The sequence below is a fragment of the Delphinus delphis genome, chromosome 3 (genome assembly GCF_949987515.2).
Source record: "Delphinus delphis chromosome 3, mDelDel1.2, whole genome shotgun sequence".
NCBI lineage: Eukaryota > Metazoa > Chordata > Mammalia > Artiodactyla > Delphinidae > Delphinus > Delphinus delphis.
This window is the reverse complement of record NC_082685.1, coordinates 73484932-73505924: the sequence shown is the minus strand read 5'-3', so window position 1 is coordinate 73505924 and position 20993 is coordinate 73484932.

Sequence of the window (20993 nt, the reverse complement as noted above, 5' to 3'; positions counted from 1 at the left end):
CCATATATTTTACAATGTTTTTGTTTCTACTTAGGATTATATAAATAAATTCACTGTTATAAACTGCATCACATACAGAAATTGAAAAAGAAACAATTTAAAATGAAATGTAAATACTAAGTTACTCATCAATAGTTGACTTTCTAACAATTGCTCCATTTATTATATTTTATTCAGGCCACCTCATGAAGATTTCAGTTGTTTGCAGTAATATAAAATGGGTTAACATTAGTTGTTATATATATATATATGTATATATATATATATATACATATATATATATAAATGTTAAAATTTTCATTAATTTATCTTTACTACTTACTAGAGATAAATTATAAGTTTGGAAAAGATAAGATTGTTTTATTTATATATACTTATTTTTGTCATATTTACCACAGTCACACAGTCTTAAATGTTATTCAGTTTCTCCTGGATTGAATTATTTTCTATCTTCTGTAAAGTTCACTGAATCTATAGCTCATAGCTTTAAAGTTCATTCTTTCTTTTTCTCTTTGGTCTTCTCATATAGGCTTATGCCAGTTTAATTCATGCCTACTCTGTATAATAAAATAGCTCTTATTGGAAGTCACATTTGCCTTTTCAGGACAGCAGCTTTCCAAGTTGAAAGCTATGGCAGCAGCCTATAAAGCAGTTTTCTATGGCTGCCAGAGTTCTTTTCTTAACATCTGTGATGGCCTCTGGGACCCAAAAATAACATCCGTTTGGGAGGAATTAGCTAGGAAATTTAGACAAATAACCAATTTGTCTTTTTCTTGCATGGAATTTTTTGAATGAGTTCATTGGTCTGTAAATTAACAAATTTGATTTCATAGGATCAGTCTAGCAATGCTGTGTAATCAGGGAAGAACAGAGAAATTCAAATATATGGTCACCACCTTTCTATAATTTTGTCACTTCCTGAGAAATCTGTGTTGTGTACTCAGCCACAGGAGCCTTTCCATCCAACCTTGACATTTTGAGGCTGTTAGCCAGTGATTCTACTACTGTGCATTATGATTTCTTGAGCCACTTCACTGAAATGATTGGATTAATGAAAATTGATTTTGGCTCCCTGTGCCTGAAAACTAACTTGAGCTAGTTACAAAAATCAAAATCAGAGATATAGTGACTCACATAACTGGGAAGTACAGAGGTTAATAACCTGGCTTAAAGTGTGGCAGAGTTAACATGCCAAACAATGTAGTCATCACCTTATTTCCAAAAATCCCTCTCTGCATTCTTCTGTGTAGAGAGAGCTTCTTATATACAGTTAGAGAAGATGATTGTCAACCAGATTAAACATACATAGTCCTTATAGCTCATGGGCTAAAACTGTGGGCTGATGTGATTATTTTTCTGGATCTCATAACCCTTCTTGACCATACTTTTAGTGAGGTTAGGGAGCTGAACCAGGCATTATGATAAGCACGCTCTCTGGAAGACATGGAGCTAGAAAGGGGTGATATCCAGAGTAAAATAGTATTAATTTTATTAGATTACAGGGGAAGAGGTGCTGGAAAAGCCAAACAATGGCTGTCTTTTTCAGCCACTCTGAAATTTGGTGTCATGTATAAAAAACCCTGAATTTCTGTGACATCTTTATTTAATAGCACATTTTCTTGAAACCAGAGAAAAGTTACAGGAATTTTTTTTACCTAAAATTGGAATGACTGAAGAGTTGCCATTGTTCTAATGAAGCTGAAAGGAAAGCAATTAAAAAACTAAATGTCTGAAAAATGACATCCATTAAACCTGCATTATACTGCTACTAATTAAGGGACTCTGTTATGTCATATAATAGATGTTTAAGATAATCATTTTGGAAAAGATAAAATTGTCTTATTTACATGTATTTTTTTCATATTTACCATAGCTATGTTTCTTTACTTTTTATAAAACATATTAGTCACCATTTATACATAATTTTGTTGAGTACTAAACATACTTTGTATAAAGAAACTATAGGTGTAAACACTCAAAAATTAGTAGCTAATTATTGATAGCAATCTGTACAGTTATATCTAAAGGTAGTACATTCTTTCCATACTTAAATTTTATGTGGTCACTGCTTTAACTTTCCTTAGTTCAGTTGCACTAGAATTGAAGGAGAATGTGGATAGTTTAAAAGACCATATTAAATTTCAACACATTCTTCCAAATGAAGTAATATTACTTAATTTTTATGACCAAATAGTAGCACCTTATGAAACATCATGTGCACTTCAGTGAAAATACTACCTGTGAAGCCAGATGGAGCCAAATTACAAACTCCAGAAATGCTCAGAAGCAGAAAAGGTGTAATTAATTCATCAGTGTATTGAAAGATATAAAGTATTTGGTTGTAAAAATGGAAGTTGTAAAGACAAATTGATATACAACATTGGAATATATTTCTGTTGAATTTATCTCTACTTCAAAAGAAGGGTACATTCATACTATCCAATTTAGGTTTCTGCTTTATTGATCATCCTATCTCCCCCAAACTCTGTCTTTTCCTGGGCCAGTGTATTTCCCTTCAGACTTTTTAAAAATTTTCTATGATTGCCATCATGGTCCACAACCATTAAAAGAACAAAAAGAGAAAAAAACAAAAGCTTCTTTGTGAAGATGCATGGCCACTCTTAGACAATTTATGTTACCTTGATAATTCCATACTACTGGCTTGTAGAGCTACAAAACAGTTGCTACTGTCTGCCTGGAGGCAGTCTTGTGTAGAAATTAAGGGCATTAGCTTTGCAGTCATACAGAAAGGAGTATTTACCAGTGGTTTTATACTGAGCAAATTACGTTTGATACTTTCTTCATGTGTAATATTAGCACAATTACAATCTCATATAAACACTCAAAAATTAGTAGCTTCACATTAATAGCAGTAGAAATATTTCCCTTCTGTAGATCAGTCATGCACAAGTTTCGGGGGCACAAATAGGAGATAGATAGTATGAAGATCTTCAGCTCATTGCTCAATGTCTCAGAATTGAGATGCTTTGTTAAACAACTATTATAGTATCCAGAGTGCCAGGGAATACTTTAAAAGTTCTTCTGTTTTTTCTATCATGACTTATTTTACAGAACTAAACTTCTCCCTTGATCATTGTGTCCTATTCTTCCAAGGAACCTAGTACAGTCTCTTTATATGACTTCAGCACCCCTAACCACCATACCCTTGTTGAGTACCAACTATAGAGATATATGACCTGAGTGTATAATGGAGTTACATCATATTTGATATTATTGCATTCCCATGGGAAAATCTGTTGGTCTTCTCTGACCAGCTTTCTCCTCTACTCCTCTACCCCACCTATCTAGGCAAAGTCAAGCTTGAGCCATATACACTATACATATATACACTATAGTGTACAACTATACACTATGTTGAGTCTTTTAGTATCCGCCTATCCCTACTGAGGCCTAGTTTCTGTGACCACATTAAATTCTATCTGGTGGGTCTTCTGGTTTGCTCTAGAATAAAAACATGTGTCTAGATCAAATTATCCTCACACCTCTTCCAAAAGTCATACTATGCAACAAAGATAGAAAATATACATAACCTACCTGTATGCAGTGACTAGATGAATGAAAAAGTATAAATCTCAACTTACATTTAAGGGGAAAAACAGATACCTGAGACCAGCAGAATCAGAGCCAGTACCCACAGAGGTGCCATGAGTCTGATGGTAGATGCACAGAAGAATAGGGAGCAGCTAGATCTTAGGAGTAGAAGAATCTGGATAACTTCAGCATAGATTTATCCCCAGAAGAGGAAGTCCCCATCCATAATGGGAACTAATGTGCCTGTCTCTGAGAAAGCACAGTTCAGAGCCATCACAGTGGACAAATTAAAAAAAAAATGCATGACACGGTGGGCTTCCCTTGGGGAAGCAGCTGATATTAAAGCAATGAAGGAAAAAAAAAAACAGCTAGAACTAAGGACACTTCTAAAATAAAGTAACAACAGCAACAACAAAAAGTGCACTATATTATTAAAATTTTCTATTGCTGTAGGAACAGAAAAAGAAGTTCTTTAAGAAAACATAGAAAACTCTCCCTCTCCCAAACCAGAAAAAAATCCCCTAAAAGGTAGTACAGGAAAAACACACTCAAACATCAACAAGAAAAACGAAATTACAACACAATTATATACATAAATATGTTGCAAGATTCATGGAAAACACAATCTCACATAAGTCAATTAGTTTTTCTACTAGGCTTTTACATCAGACTTTATTGCTGAATTTTAAATAGTACAGAGCAATAAGCAATCAAGAAATATGCTGCTAAAAAATAAAAAAGGTAATTAGAGATCTAATTTTGGAATAACAAGTCCAGAATGACCATTCTACCATAAATAACTTGAAAACTGCACAAAATACATAAAATAATTCTTTCCACGTGTTGGACATGAGATAGCAGAGGACTGTTATCCTTGAGGAAATGGGGGCGTAGAAATGAAGTCAGCTCTACAATTGCTCTGGATTTTTTTTCCTTCAGGCAATTTCTGAACAGTAAAACAGGAGAGGGAACACAAACAGAACCCAACAGATTTGAGTATGGTGAGCCTAAAGTGACTGGAATTTGTGCATCAGGAATGAGAAAGGAGAGAATTATGCATAGAGAGAGTGAAAAAAATCTGCATAGGAGACCCCTTTAGGCTTTGTATGAATACCAGTGTGTGTGTGTGTGTGTGTGTGTGTGTGTGTGTGTGTGTGTGTGTGTGTGTGTGTGTATATATATGTGTATATATATATGTATATATACCTACATGGTAAAACTCCAGGGGTCCAAGCAAAGAAAAACTCCCAGAGAAAGAAAAGTTTCTGAGGAAGTCAAATAATTACAAGGATTCTCAGAAAGATGGCAGTTTGAGTTTCCACCAGAGTAGAGAGACTTTTTTCAATGCACACGGTATTTAGTGGAGACCCCAGAAGGGTTTCACCATAGTAATGGGGTTGAACTCACCAATGAGTAAGTCTACTCTGGATTATTATCCCTTTTAAAAGCCTGAAAACAAGTCCCAATATTAACAAGCTAATTTGTAAGTAACTACCTGCCAGAACAAAGACCATAGTCTTTAAAGTGAGACAGCAAAGTCCAGGCATTGAATAATGTAACATCACCAAGTCCAGCATCAAATAAGAATTACTAGGCATATCAAGACATAGAAAAATGTGTCCTATAGGAGGAAATCAGTTGACAGAAACAGAGCAGCAATCACAGAGATGTTGGAATTTGCAGACATGAACTTTGAAATGTTTTTATACATATGCATTATATACTCAAATATCAAAAGGAAAACATGAACATAATGGGGAAAGAAGTAGATGTCATAAGAAATAGAGTCAAATAGAAACTCTAGACCTGAAATATACAATATTCTATATGAAATTTTTATTATAAAAACTGGTCAGTAGAAAGCCAGTATGGTTACATTAATATCAACCAGAAGGTGTGTGAAGTGACTGGAAACATTCTTCTTACATCAGTGGTGATTACATAGGTAGGTACATTATATTAATTTATTGATCTGTATGCCTGTTTAATATGGATTCCTATGTACTTGTAATATTTAAAGTATACAAAATTAAACATATACTGGATATAGTCATCAATGAAATTAGACAAGAGAAGGCAACTAGATATATAACAATTATAAAGAAAGAGGTAAAACTAACTCTATTAAGAGATTACTTTTTTTATACAGCAGGAAAACCAAAAGGAATCAATGCAAAAACTACTATAACCATGAGAAAATTCAGTAAGGGAGCAAGATATGAAATTAACTTAAATCTATCTATCTTTATATATACAAACACTATCAATTCAAAGACATAATGGAACAGAAGACCTCATTTTCAATATGAAAATAAGAAATACGACAATAAGAAATAGGTTAAACTTCTACAAAGAAAATGGCAAGTAGGTCCTGAGAAACAGCAGTAGGCATAAACAATGCTAGAATAGCTGAGTAACACCTACCAAAAAACCTACCAGATATTAAAACAGAAGATGAAGACTCGATGGTAAAATCACTGTATATGGCACAGACATGAGAAGATCAGTGGAACAAAATATAAAATCCATATAGAGAATCCAGTACATAAGGAAATTAGTATGCAATAGAGATGGCATTTCAAATCAATGAGAGAAAAAGTAGACTTTTTAATAAATGGTGCTAGATGAACTGGGTAGTTATTTGTAAAATGTCACCTCACATTTTATGATCATTTCCACATGGGTCAGAGATTTAGATATATAAATATAAACCATGCCATTATTAGAACAACATTGGTTGAATTCTTTTATAACCTTAAAGTGGAAAAACATTTTTAATGTTCAAATTCCAGAAGCAGTACAATAAAATAGTAATTACTTTGATTATAAAATTAAAAGATTTTTATAGGAAAAATGTCATAAGCAAAATCAAAAACCAAAATTATGAGAAAATTGTTATTTATATGAAAGGCAAGAGGTTAATCTCACAACTCATTAAAATCTCCTTGAAATCAAGTGCCTGATATAAAGGTACAATATACATAAAAAAGTTCACCATTAGAGAAATGCCAATAGTCTTGAAACACGTGAAAACAATGCTCAGATTTACCCATGATAAGACAAAATCAAACTGAAACAACACTAAATATGCCTACTTATCTCTCCAGGTCATAAAATTCAGTTTGACAACAAACTTATGAGAAAAGAGAGCTTTTTATTCATCCTTATGGGTGGCATTTGGCAATATCTTATCTCATATTTCAAGCAAGCAGTTTTTTACATCTCTAAAATCAGATTGCATTCTGCATATAGTGACATCTTTTTATTGGGTAAGGAGTTGGTCATACTCTAATTATCATTACCTATCAACCTCTTACTAGTTTTTGTTTTCATCATCTAAATGGAAGGATGTGTAGAATTGGTAACACACATGTGGTGGGGGCACACCCAGCAACACAACTGGAGGCAAGGACTTGCCAAATGTAGCAATATACTTGAAGACTTTAAAAGCAATAATAGTCTAATGGGACTGATTCATACATTAATCAGGGCCATTTTTAAGACTGTGCACATCAATTTGTCAAAAACTTCCTGCTGAATTTGAGTAAAAATGTTAAGTTTAGTTAAACAATAATGTACCCAAATGAGTGCCAGCCACTTGGAAGAAAAACCCAGAGATTATAATGTGCACTATGTAAAGAAATGCTGCTTTATCAATAATTTTTTGACTAAAAGGACAATATAGGATAGAACAATACAGACTTTGATGGCTGAGTTTAAAAGTGATTCAGAAAAATAGGTCTATAAATATGAAAAGTTTTAGAAATAGTTTAAATTATTTCATTTATAATTGCTGTTTTAAACAAGCACACTTTTGAATATACTTGCTTTAATGATGTCTAGATCCGAAAATTTCAATAAATAGATGATGTAAGTAAACACAGGCTTAAAGACAAAAAAAATGCTGATGTTTCTCTCAGTAGTCTTGCTGTTAATGTAATATTTGTACAGTCATTTAAAATTATTTTATGTATGTTGTGTGAACAGCAAATCATTATACTCATGTTTTTAAAATCAAATTTCTAATGTGAAAGAAAATAGATACACATATACAACAAAATAATAATAATTAAAACCCTGAAATGTTAAATTCAAACTGGAAGTTAGACTTTATATTTTCTACTGTATTGAAAGAGCTTAGAAGCACTGATACTCATTGACAATAAACACTCGTCCCTAAAGATCAATAAACCCCACTCTTTAAGAAGAGGAACCAGGGCTTTTTGGAGAACCAGCAGACTCGAGTTCTCAAGAGCGAACGTGTGAGAAGGGACTGGACCATCTTGCTGTGAGAAAGGCATAAAGCAAACTAACAAAAATGTGGTGCTGAAAAGAAATAGGAGCCAGCCTATGGCCAATTTTAAAATCACTAGAGTAGTAATTCACTACCTTGAAACACACTAAATACATGAAAATTCATGTCTATATGAATTTTCAAAAAAAAGGAAGTTGAAAAGCAAGCAATCAGTAACAATAAATACTTGTTTGCCATCATTAGAAATGACCCACTCTCTCTCTGAAAATTAGTAAGGGAAAAATTATACATTAATCCTGACTTTATTATAGGAAATATTTTCATGCTTAAAATCATGCAATAGAGAAAAATCTCTTCTTCAATGAATAACAGCAGTGAATAAATATATTAAGAATGATAAAATATTTCTAATTTTCCAATATTTTTTGCCTTTAAAATATGTAGCTGGGAAGGATCTTCAATGCATACATAAAACATTAGGCAAAAGGTTGATGGCAAACTGAAGGTGTCTAAGTATCATCCCTCAGATTACTCGCTATAGAAAGAATAAACATGTTTGCATTGAGATCAATAACTCACAATTTTAAGTCAGAGATGAATCTTAGCATCACTAATGTTGGGACAAGAGAACATGACAGGCCTCCTGATGTGTTGCAATCTGTGGCATACAGCATCAACTGTTAAGTAATCTTGCCAACATTATCTTAACCTAAATCTACTTAAATCTTTAAATACAACATCTATTTTGCGAGTAGTAAAAGGTGGTTGAAATGTCAAATGCCACTCTGAAAAATAAATCAGGTTAACAAAGAAGGTAAGATTCATCTACAGAGCAAATATCCTGCCTTTTCAACAAAGCCTTACCATGTCAAAGAGAAGACTCTTCTAGTTTAAGAGAGCTTTAAGAGCCATAGCAACCAAAAGCATGCCTTTGAATAGATAATTATCTATTCAACCAACTGTAAATGATATTGGAGAAGATTGAGAAAATATGAATATGGATTGGATATTAGAAATATTTAGAGAATTATTGCTTCTTTGGTCATGTCTGATCATCATTTCATGGTTATGTAAAGGAGTTCTTATTTGTTGAGAGATTCATGCAGAAGTATTTATTGTTGAAATATAATGATGCCTGTGATTTACTTTAAAATACTTAAAAATAGTTGAAAATAGTTCTGTTAACCATTCTTCAATCAAGATAATATGCATACAACTTTTAATTTTACTATTCTCCATATTCTGTTAGTTTTAATCATTCCATAATTTAAAGGAAAAGCAAATCAAGAGATCCTTCGGGAATTCTTCTTGTTTCTTATACCTTTCTTCACCCTTCCACCTAAACTCTGAATGGAAGGAATCTGAACTCCATCTATAAAGACAATTATTAGAACTCAGAAATGATTTCTTTAAAATAAAAATAAGCATTTAAATTTTAACTGACTTTTTAGTTGTTTTAGGACAGTGTCTTCCTGTTTGAGAGGCTGTCCTAATAAGTGATACAGAGCCTCCTCACTACTTCTTCTGAATCAGATAATTGCCACTTTGCAAAAGCAATACAACATGCTTTATTAATTTACCAACCAGATTTTTGTCTTCTCAAAGATCTTTCATTCTATTGTTAGCTACATGATGCTTCTAAGATTTATTTTATATGAAATGTTTTTAGAATTTCCTTAGCCTAAGGGTTTTTAAGATTTTTTCCATCCACCATTCCATGAAGCAGAATTTTAGGTCTAATGCCAAAGTCCATGTTATTTCTTCTCTACATATGATGGAATTTACCCAAAAGAAATTGTCACTCCTCTACCACCCTGTCTACTGTGTGTAGCTAACAATAATGAACATCAATGCATTTTGCTACGAAGTCCACTGTAGCTTACAACACAGATAAATGGTGCTTTAACACAGTACTTCAGGAACCCCTTACTAATCTATAAAGTTCAGTACTCAGGAGGAAATGTATTTGTCATCCTAGTTGTACAGTGACTACCAGAGCAGTATGAATAGCTGGGGAAGCTGAGCATTAGAGACTGAAATAAAATGCAGGAGAAGAAATCCTCAGGATATGTCCAGGGATGGAGAGAAGTGCTGAATCAGTGGCAAGGTTACAGTGAAAACTGTAACAGAGTGTAAAGAAACAGAAACACTTCAGTTTGGGATGTCCTGGAACTATTTCCTTTATGTGATGGTCGATGTTTATAATACACCACATCAGCCTTTAATCAAGAATGCATTAAGAAAATAATGTATACTTTGTATAAGTGATCCAGAAATCCCTGGCTTACCTCTCTGGATGTACAAACATGGCTGAGAATGCTTCTTGCAGCTCTAACAGATCAACTTTATATGTATACAGCCATATATTAAAAGATATTTCCCATCAGTCTACTATTAATTAACATTTGCTTTGCAGGATGTCTGTGTGTTTCACAGCACTGCCTCTAGCTAAAAATCAACACTGACTAATTTCACCCGTACCTTATATAAGGATTCTGGGTTTTGTTGTTGTTGTTTATTGTGTTCTTAGAACTTTTTAAAAGGTATATTTTATGCTACATCTGTCTATTTAAAAACATAAATCCAAGAATATGGTGAGTATTCTACAAAAAAATTGGATTCAGCCAGGTAGCAAAGACAGTGACAATAAGCTCTCATGAAAACCAGCTGGCATGAGATATTCAAACACGATTGCTATTTTTGGAAAAGGATGAGCAAAGCTATTTATTGCATCAAATACTGAACTTTAATAAAATTCCCCTGTGGCAGTGTGCTTTTTTACTGCTGAGTACTTAAACCAAAAAAACCCAAAAACAAAAACAACAACAAATAAAACTATCCTATTTCAACTGTCTACTTCATGCTGAGCCATATCTTGAGGTTCACAGTGAATCTTTATAATAAAACCACTAATATATGAGTAGGCTATGATTAAACATAAACTGGGCCCTACATATGAAACATAATTAAGTAGAACTCTCCCATGATCTCTGCTCCAGCTGTACCAGCCTTCTTTCACGTCTTCAGGTATCTGTTCTTTTTCCTGCCTTCTGGTCTTTGCTATTTGTCTACTACTGCCTGGAGAAAAGCAGGATTGTTTAATGAGCAACCCTAGTAATTGGCTGGGCTTGCTGGGCAACAAGCTACCTTATAAAGAAGGTTCTTCCTCTCTGTAGTGGGTTTATCTGAACTCAGTTTCCCACAGGACTGGGGCCTCAGGGTGCTGTGCAGGCAGCATTTTCAGCACTCTATGGCTCACTTGTATTTTTTTTTTAAACATCTTTATTGCAGTATAATTACTTTACAATGGTGTGTTAGTTTCTGCTTTATAACAAAGTGAATCAGTTATACATATACACATGTCCCCATATCTCTTCCCTCTTGCGTCTCCCTTCCTCCCACCCTCCCTATCCCACCCCTCTAGGTGGTCACAAAGCACCGAGCTGGATCACTTGTATTTAAGCTCAATTGCTTTGAGCTCAAGTAGTCTTTTTCTCTGTCAGTCACAAACCACTCTCATGCTAACCTCGTAACTTGGAAGCACAGAGAAGGAGCAAGGTCCTCCTGAAAAAGCACAGCCCACAGCACTCTACACACCACTGTGTCATTCTGCAAGTTTCAGAGAGACTGGGTGACTGTGCTTCACCTGATCCTCCTGATTGCTCCATCAGTACCAGGTGGTAACAGTGGTGTTTGCCCCATGACCTTTGTACAAAATGATGCATGTAAATAAAGATTTACCGCCACATCTTAATTCACTGTCACTCTTCGAATCCTAGCTCCAATGCTTTTTTCCAGGAAAGTTTTCCTTAATCCCCTTAGCTCATATCATGTGCTGTTTACACACTCTCAGTTCCCTACAGTTTCTGTGGGTGTGTTTATGTAGTGCTCATAATACTTTAGACATGGATGTTTATGTAAATACTTGATTAATGTTGGTTCTCCACATGCACTGTAATATCCTTGAGAGCCAGGACAGTCTGTTCTGTTCACCATTGTATACCCAGAGTTTGGCAAATACGTGTCAAATAAGTAGTTCTTAGATGAATGGATGAACAAAATAACAATTGACTAAATAAAGAAAGCATAGATATTATATGAATGTTATTATCCATTTTTAAAGGATAAGGGGAAGAGTTATAGTTTATCTTCAAAATTTGAGTGAATATGGATTTGATAAACCATACATTAAGAAGTTATCTGACATTCATGTAGTCATCCTATAGCTACTTAGGAGTTGCCTCCTATCTGCCTGGCCCTGTCCTGGGCCCTGGGGATACAGTGGGTGAGCAACACACATAGTTCTTGATGTAGCTTACAGCTCTGTAGACAGGACAAACAAGAAATAATCATGACAGTAAATAGCCTGTCTACTTAATATTCATCTGACAAACATGATACAAGGGATACCCAGGGGTCTAAGTTGCGATATAATGAAGTGATGACAAAGTTTATAATTGAGACTGGTGAATCCGTATAAGACCGAGTTCTGAATAGTGAGGTTGAGTGAGTCATTCTTGTAAAAATGACAGTGTCAGGCGAAGTTGAAAAACAGTGTTTTGGGAATATGCATCAAGAACTTGTCAGAATCAGTGTCCCATCAGGAAAATTCATCACGTAATGGGCTTTGAAATACATTGTTTTAGTTTTATAATACCTGTCTTACACATAGCCACAATCAACCAAAGAATCTGTGAGAAATATTAGAATTGACTCTGTATACTTACACATATACCTGTAAAATCCTCATATACAATACATAAAATGAGAATTCAGTTGTTTTTATTTTTCATATTTACTGTTTTAAAACTTCTCACAGTAAATGAAGTATAATGAAGTAAGCTCTCACAATTCTGTCATAAGTGGTGGCTACTTTGATACTTCCTATTCAACTGATATATTGTAGCAGAATTACGGCATATGTTTCTGCATGTATATGAGAATAAATAGTTGAGAAATAAATACAAAGGATACAGTGACATTCTATGGTTTTCTTTAGAACCAAAAAAAAAAAAAAAAGCACAAGGCAAAACTACAAACAAAAAACATGTACCAGACATTATTGTACTTTAAAAAAAATTATTTTATCTTCCCTATATTTTCAAACAGTTTACTCAAATATTTGGCACACAAGATAACAATGAATAAACACTTTAAAAATGTCAGAAGGTGGACTCACGGAGGAGGAAAGGAACAGGAAAATAGTGGAGCCTGTTTGAGTATAGATTGTATGGAGAACATAAAAGAGTGAAAGTGAACATTTCGATCAAAGGTCATTAATCAGTAACTTGGCTAAATTTGAAGAAAGTAGCACATCTTTGTTGTGGATGCTGTTTTTTGCTACCCAGATCCACCATCAGGACTGAAGAATTTATCCCCAAGATGATGGAAAGTTTTTTGACTGATAGTCCTCAGTTTTCAACACCTTTTAGAAAGCTTGACTCAGCTGAAGAGAGCTTAGCCCAAGGTTAAACCCCTTTCCAGGGACAGCCTGTATCCAGTGACTTTTTGACAGAGGAGCCTAAAAGCCCAGGCCCCAAGCCCAAATCCAGACAACTCTGAAGGGTCAGCACAGACTCAGAGGTCACTGCTGGGCTGGCCGAGGCCTTTCTGGTACTGCAATACAGTCCAGCCTCACCCTCTACCCAATCCTGTATCTTTATTCTGCCTCCCATGGATGTTGATTCCTAAAGCACCTGCTAAGAAATTTCCCCAATGACAAACTCGGTGGCAAGTCAGCTTCCCTGGAAACCCAGCCCTGACATTCTTAGCTCCATTCTCCTAACTGCCATTGTGAACATATCAGGAAATTAACGTACTAGTCTCTTGACCTTGCCAATTTTTCCTTTGCTGACACATACCTACCCTTAGAAGACTATAAAAGATGCAAATTTGATATAAAGATATTTGTTCAAAAGTGCTGGAGTTATCCATGACAGGATAACTTTCTTATAACTATCCCTGTCTAAAAGCCCTAGATAAAATTTCGAGTAAGTGAATTTCGTTGCTATAAATTAATTTTTCTTTTTCTGCCACCTATTTTATCAGTTCTTACATCAAACTGTTATGTTGTAAGCGGCATCACAAAAATCATGTGAGGGTTTTACTATCTGTCCTGAGTAAAATTTGCAATAAAACTACAAGGAAAACATTATAAGAAAGGAAAGGAATACTAACACTGGAATTTCTTGCATCAGAGCAATTCTAATAGTGGAGCAATTTTATTTAGATGGAAGAGGCCTTCTTGATGCCCTTTGTACCACTTTAATTTGGGTGATATTTTATTACCTTAGTGCAAAAGTTCAATCTTATTAAAATGTATGCTTTTAAACTCTTATGACAGAATAATTTCTAAACAGTCCTTATTATCATTTTTTCCTTCTAGTCTGCTTATCATTACATAAATCTTATTATATTACCCAAATACTTTTCTCATTCCCATTTGCAATTCTAAAAGAAAAGGAATTACATAGGAGATGTTTAGTCAGGACCTATTACACTAGAAAATTGTCCATATGAAGATATTTTTTCACATGTGATCAGTTAGATACCTTTAAATAATGTCTCTCCCTCACCTATTTGAACTCTCATAAAACAATGTTGTTCTTTTATTTTAGCCTTCACACACTACAGAAAGAACAGTCATCTACCTACTCCTTTTTCACATTTACTAAGAAAGATACATTTTGTGGATGTAGTAAGATTGGTAATAGCCACGGGCACTCCTGAATATCTAGGCAGTGCTTATCCCATGAGAAGGATCATAACTTTATGATCTTCTCCAGCATGCAAGTAGCATCCCTGATGTTGATATGCAGACTGGATAATCTGAATTTACTTGCAGTATCAGTTGAGTCCTTAAGGATTTTATCACCTGAAGTCATATGCCTTTTCAATTCTTGCATATTATTTCTTAATGCACTACAGGAACCAAGTGAAGCATTTTTCAAACTACCCACATTAAAACGTGAGTAAAACTGAATGCAAAAGTATAATTTCTGGTGCATCTTTTTTTCAGTTTGGAAGGTATATACAGACTTGCCAAACTCCCATGAGACAAATTCCTGGACGTAAGACCTTTGAGCATATTTTCATTCAGCATGCATGTGTATGTAGTCTTTGAGATGAATGAAGCTGAGAGTTTGCAAAGCACTATAGGATAATACACCAGAAACCAATGCTAGGTAAACAAATTACTTAGTTGTGCATCTTTTACTCCATTATTTTCAAGGATTTGCAACCTTAACCAAAACAACTGTGTTTCAATCAATGACTCTGAGCAACATTTGTTAGGTGCTAGAAATTCTAAGAAAATACATGGTCCTCAAGGACTGAGTGCAACAGAACGAAAAATCAGGATTCAAGAATTAGAGCAGCTCTGACAAGCTCTGAGTCCTAGAAGGGAGTTGGTTTCATTGTCACTGTGGCTCATTCTTTCTCCAACTTTGCCTAAGATGGCATGAGGTGATCTGTAAGACAAAGCTAGATGGAGAAAGAATGATTGCAGTCCTTCTGTGAAGAGCATTTATATTTGCCGTTTTCCCCTTCCATTTGAAGTAGAAGGTCTTCAACTTCATTTGAGATTAATTGTTCTCAACCCATGGTACTACTTTTGAGAAAATAGTTTCCTTGTTAGTCTTTCTTTTTGGTTATATATTTAGGAAAGGATGCTTTGGAGAAGATGACAAAGATTGAGCATACAAGTTGGAAAATGAAATTGAAGTGACAGCTAAGGTTTGTCAACACTTTTCTAAGAAATTTGCAGATTGGAGAACTGCCCTCAACTTGCAACAACTTCTTTCCTGGAGATATGCTATGGTTATCATGTGATTTATTTTCCTTTTAAAAAGAATATCTAATCTGAACAGGTGGTAGACACTGTCTCTCTTTAAAAGATTTTTCTATAAAAAATGAGGCCAAACAAGCGAGGTAACTTCTGCATCAGTCAACATTTTGTTGTTACTCTCTCCATTTTTTCTCTTAGGCAGTAAGAAGAAAATGCTACAAGATTGATAGATTCTTGCTAAGATCCTAGATTTCTTCTAACACTTATTTTTTCATCTTAAAAAGCATTAATTTAATATTATAATCCTGATATTATATGAAATATTATTTTAAAATAAAAATATTATAGCATAGTTTTAATAGTGACACAATAGATTCTGTAATTTATGTCCAGTTTACTTTACTCTTAACCAATAATACATAAATTTCACTTTTACAGTCACTGTCTAGTAGCACACCAGGTTCTCACATTCCCCATTTTCTTATTCATTACTGTAGTGCCACAACATATTTGATCTGCCGTTCCTAACAGATTGCATCTTAGATTCTCCTATACTCAAACACTTAGAGACTGAGAGACTGAAATTCTGTGAAATACTTTAATCCCATTCTCTTGATGGCCTGGCATCTATTTGGTGCTGTTTTACTCTTATTTGCAGATGTATAGCTAATTTGTTAGCTAGCTGAGTGCACAATCCTTAGTCTGATTGCTCACATAACTGCCAAAATACAAAATCAAATTTGATTAGTCTTCCAAATTATTACCCCACATAAGAGCCCTATTAACGAGGAACTCCTTATTTCCAGAGTTCTGTTCCAATGTCAGGTTTTGACAGTATTAAATTTCCTCATATTAAATCAAAATCCAGTACCATATAGTTTTACCCATTTAACCTACTTGAAGCCATTTCAGTAGTTCTGGTTAACTGAGTGCTATGGTCTGAATGTTTGTGCCTCCCTCCCCAAATTTACATGTTGAAAACCTAACGCCTCAAGGTATTGGGTTTTTGGAAAGTGATGAGGTCATGAAAGCAGAGCCCTCATGAATGAGATTAGCACCCTTATTTAAGAGGCCCCAGAGAGCTAGCACCTCCCTTCTGCCATATGAGGGTACAACAAGAAGTCTCTAACCAGAAGAGGGCCCTCAGCCAGCAGTGCTGGCACCTTGATCTTGGACTTCTAGCTTCCTGTACTGTGAGAAGTAAGTTGTATGTAAGCTACCCAGTTCATGGTATTTTGTTATAGAAGCCTGAAAGACTAAAACACTGAAGGAGAATAATTTTTTCTCTACCCCCAACCCTTCACTCCTGCTTCGCTGATAAGCTACAATCTCCCAAATGTCTTGCCAGAAACACTTGCTTTTAAATTTACTTGTAGTGGCTTACCTGCTAAGACAGAGTTTACCTCTAGCTCCATTTCTTTTCATTATTTTCCAGCAGTTGCATTGTCTGTATGGAGGTAGAAACTTCCTCCACAATAGTTCTTGTATTTCTGCATGGAATATCTTCTTCTACCATTATTTCTTCCAAACTTTCTATATCCTTATGTTTCACAGATTTCTCTTAGAAATGATACATTGTTTTATTTTTATAGTTGAATTACTTAAAGTTCTAATGCAATGGTTGCATTCTTTTCCTGTAGAAATTAATCTATATAAATTCTATATATCACATAATTCTTGTTTCTATTTGTCCCATCTGTTCTATGCTTTTCCCTTCTCTCATTTCTTATATGTGTTGGATATAAACAGTTTATTTTAACCATTTTATTTTTCTCCTCTGGACTATTTTCAAAGTGAAACTACCTGTTTGTAATATTTACTCCTTACCCAAGAAATTACAGTCTAAGTATTTAATTTGTCAAACTCAACATTTAAGTAATATGTTTATCTTCACCTTCAATCACTTTGTGACTTAAATTTATTATTGGCATACCTTTTCTCACATTTTAAAAAGTTTTTCTTGAAGCATAGATTATCTACAGTATTGTTTTAGTTTCAGGTGTATAGCATAGCAATTCAGTATTTTTGAAGATTATACTCCATTATAGGTTATTACAAGATAATGGTATAAATCCCTGTGCTATACAATACATCATTGTTTCTTATTCTATAAATATAAGCTTGTATCTGTTAAACTCATACTCCTAATTTTTCCCTCCTCCCTCTCCTCTTCCCTTTGAAAACCACAAGTTTGTTTTTGTATCTGTGAGTCTGTTTCTGTATCACATATACATTCAATAGTATTATTTTTTTAGATTCTACCTATAAGTGATGGAGTATTTGTCTTTCTCTGACTTATTTCACAAAGCATAGTATTCTCTAAGTCTATTTATGTTGCTGCAAATGGCAGTATTTCATTCTTTTTTATACCTGAGTAATATTCCGTTGTGTATATATGCCACCTCTTCTTAATCCAGTTGTCTATTGATAGGCACTAGGGTTACTTGCATGTCTTGGCTATTGTAAGTAGTGCTGCTATGAACATTGGGGTGTATGTACCTTTTAAAATCAGTGTTTCTGATTTTTTTCTGGATCTACACCCAGGAGTGGAATTGCCGGATCATATGGTAGTTCTATTTTTAGTTTTTTGAGGAACCCCCATATTATTTTCCACAGTAGTTACTCCAATTTACATTCCCACCAACAATATATGAAGGTTTCCTTTTCTCCACATCCACCAGCATTTGCTACTTGTAGACTTTTGATGATGGCCATCTGACAAGTGTGAGGTGATACCTCATTGTGGTTTTGATTTGCATTTCTCTAATAATTAGTAATGTTGAGTATCAGTTCACGTGCCTGTTGGCCATCTGTATGTCTCCTTTGGAGAAATGTATATTCAGATCTTTTGCTCACTTTTTGATTGGGTTGTATGTTTTTTTTTTTTTTGATATTGAGTTTTATGATCTGTTTGTATATTTTGTATATTAAGCCCTGTCAGTCACATCACTTGCAATTTTTTTCCCCATTTCATAGGTTGTCTTTTCATTTTGTCAATTTCATTTGCTGTGCAAAAGATTTTAAGTTGAATTGGGTCCCATTTGTTTAGTTTTGCTTTTATTTATTTTGCCTTAGAAGACTTGGTATCAGGGTAATGGTGGCCTAGTAGAATGAAATTGGGAGTGTTCTGCCCGCTTCAATTTGTTGTAATAGTTTGAGGATAGGTATTAGCTCTTCTTTATTTGTTTGGTGAAATTACCCTGTGAAGCCATCAGATTGTGGCATGTTAATCAAGGGAGTTCAAGCAGCTGGGTTGCCGTCAGAGATCTGGGATACTCTGGGCCGCTGTTTGTGTAGGCACCAACAGTGGCTGCCAACACTGTACCTGGACCACCCCCTAGGCCCCCAGGTTACCTCTGTGTCCCTAGATGGAGTCTTTTCCCAGGTCCTGGCTGCCCTAGGTCCAGTGTGAAGCTGTGGCGTGGAGTGAGCGGGGACAGGACGTTCACTCAGCTCATATCAGGGAGTGTGGAGAGGTGGCAGCCACTAGGGCAGACCTCTCTCTGCCTTGTCTGGTGGCGAGCCAGCACCTGCTTACTCCTCACTAGTGGAGTCTACGTTTCTCCAGCCTTTCTGTCTGTCCCAGTGGTTCTCCAAGCAGGTGCAAGTGAGGTTGTCTCCTCTGCAGAGAACCTCAGGACTGGGACACCCAGTTTGTGGCTCGAACTGCTCTCTCTCCAGGGTGAATTCCCCACCCTGCAAACTCCATCTTCCTCTTAGTCACCACCCCCACCCAGGGGCACAGGTCCTGACCTGATGCTTTTTCTTCCCGTCCGGCCTGATTATGTGGGTATCTTGCTTGCAGCCTTGGTTGTATAGGAGTTCTGCTGCCAGTTTCCAGTTAGTTTTCCATGAGAATTTTTCCACAAGTGGATGTATTTTTGACATATTTGTGGAGGGAGGTGAGCTCCACATCCTCTTACTCTGCCATCTTTGTCCTCCTCTTGCCATAACTTTTCATTTTATATTGTATTTTTTAAAATTTTTATTTCTATAATACATTCTTATATTTTCAAATAGTCAATGCTTAATTAGTTTTACTTCAATTTTACCACTTACTTTTCCCTTCAGCCCTTCTTAAATCTTCCAGTTACGATGAAAACATAGCCTTTTTTTTGACAACTTAAGTGAGGATTTCTTTTTACTGAAGTATAGTTGATTTACAACGTTGTGTTTGTTTCAGGTGTACAACACAGTGATTCAGTTCTATATATATATATGTATATATATATATATGTATATATATATATATAATTTATTTTTCAGATTCTTTTCCCTTATAGGTTTTTACAAAATATTGAATATAGTTCCCTGTGCTATACAGTAGGTCCTTGTTGGTTATCTATTTTATATATAGTAGTGTGTGTATGTTAATCCCAGACTCCTAATTTATCCCTCCCAACTTTGGTAACCATAAGTTTGCTTTCTATGTCTGTGAATCTATTTCTGTTTTGTAAATAAGTTCATTCATATCTTTTTAAAATACATATTCCAAATATAAGTGATATCATATGATATTTGTCTTTCTCTGGCTTATTTGAAAATACAGCCCTAAAAATTCTTTAGCATGGTTTACTTTGTATTCGGAAAGAGTTTTATCTTGGCCATATTCTTAATATATCTTTGCCAGGAATTGATTTATTGCTTTATGGTCTATTTCAACACAGAAGAAAAGATAATTCCTCTGTCTTCTGGCTTCAACTCTTGCTACTGAGAAGTCAGCTTTCAGTCTGAATGTTGCTTTTTCAAGAAAGATATTCTTTTTTTCACTATTTTAGCTACTTCTAAGATGATCATTTTGTCTTTTATAGTTTGAAGTTTTACTAAAATGTGTCTGGGTCTATTTTCTTATATTTATCCTGCTTCAGATATTCTTTCTGCCTTAGTCTGTTTGTCCTGCTATAATAAAAATAGCAAAAGCTAGGTGGCTTATAATCAACACTTATTTATTTTACTTCTTTTCACTGTAGCCTCACAGAGCAGAAGGGGCAAAGGAACTCTCTCAAACCTTTCTTATAAGGGCATAGATCTTATTCATGAGGGCACTGCCCTCATGACCTAATTTTCTCCCAATGGCCCTACTTCTAATACTATCACCCTTAGGGATTAGGTTACAGAATATGAATTTTGGAGGACCCAAACATTGGAACCATAGCAATTCTTTTGATTATGTAATGTGTGGATTGATATCTTTCATAAGTTCTGAAAAATTCTCAGCTAAGATCTTTTCTAATATGGTTTTCCCCAGTCACTCTATTGTCTCCTCCTGGAACTATGATAAGATACATATTTGGTTCATATTATATTTACATCTCTTATAGTTGCCTTATATTTTGCATCTTTTTCTTTGCTATATTATGATTATTTTTTCTGTCAATTCTCTGTTAGGTCTAGTATAAT